Source organism: Trichechus manatus, unplaced genomic scaffold (assembly GCF_000243295.1).
Source record: "Trichechus manatus latirostris isolate Lorelei unplaced genomic scaffold, TriManLat1.0 scaffold00029, whole genome shotgun sequence".
Lineage (NCBI taxonomy): Eukaryota > Metazoa > Chordata > Mammalia > Sirenia > Trichechidae > Trichechus > Trichechus manatus.
In genome coordinates, this window is record NW_004443965.1 from 22410283 (window position 1) to 22411512 (window position 1230).

The following is a 1230-nucleotide window of genomic DNA, read 5'->3' on the forward strand; positions in this document are numbered from 1 at the left end:
GTTGTTGTTGTCTTATATTCACTATAAATTCGGTTATCTACAAAAGATATGGTTTCATTAGTTCTGTTGGAACAATTTAAAGGTGATTTATTTAAAGTGGGAGAAAGGTGTGGTAGTCTGCTTCGGTAAAGACTACAGCCTGGGAAACCCTAAGGAACAGTTTTACTCTGTCCTATAAGGTTGCTATGAGTCAGAATTGACTTGATGGCAATAGGTTTGGTTTTGGATTTAACTAAAGTTTTTTTTTTTTCCTGTAATTTCTATTAAAGTCTTAACATGCCAATTTTGTATTTGTTTGACATATACCATTTGTTATTTCTTCAGCTTTTCCCAACATTTATGGAGCCTTTTTATGCATGTGAGATCAACAAGATTTTTAAATATTTTTGTTTTTTATGGGGGTGGTGGTGGTGGTGGAGTATACAAAACAGAACATTATGAGATTTGGGGTTCTTCAGAAAAGTTCATCTTCTCTCACTGCAGCTAGTGGTACTGTTGTTAAAAGAATCCCATTTACTATTATCCAAAATACTTTAAAAATTACCTACCTATTTAAGTGCAGAAACCCTGGTGGCATAGTGGTTAAGAGTTCAGCACTAACCAAAAGGTCCGCAGTTTGAATCCACCAGGTGTTCCTTGGAAACCCTATGGGGCAGTTCTGCTCTGTCATATAGGGTCGCTATGAGTCAGAATCGACTCGATGGCAGCGGGTTTGGTTTTTTCTTTAAGTACGCTGTACCTGAAGTTACGAAAACTAGATATAGTCAGTTACCCTTGTGAGCTTGTTTTGGGCGAAAAAAGCAACAAGCTACTCCCACACTATCTGCAACACACATTTATCAAAAAAAGTTTCTCATTAAACAGTACACATATTGTTTTATAACACTGGTTAACAATCCCATGACCCGTCAACACTCTCCCTTCCCGACCTTGGGTTCCCCATTGCTAGCTTTCCTGACCCCTTCTGGCTTATAGTCCTTGCTCCTGGGCTGGTTTGCCCTTTTAGTCTTGTTTTGTTTTATGGGCTTCTCAAATCTTTGGCTCAGGAGTGACTTCATTACAGAGCTATAAAGGCATCCGCGGACCACACCCGGGGTTTCTCCAGTATTTGTCACACCAGTAAGTCTGGTCTTCTTTTGTAAGTTAGAATTTTGTTCTACATTTTTCTCCAGCTCTGTCCGGGACCCTCTGTTGTGATCCCTGTCAGAGCAGTCAGTGGTGGTAGCCGGG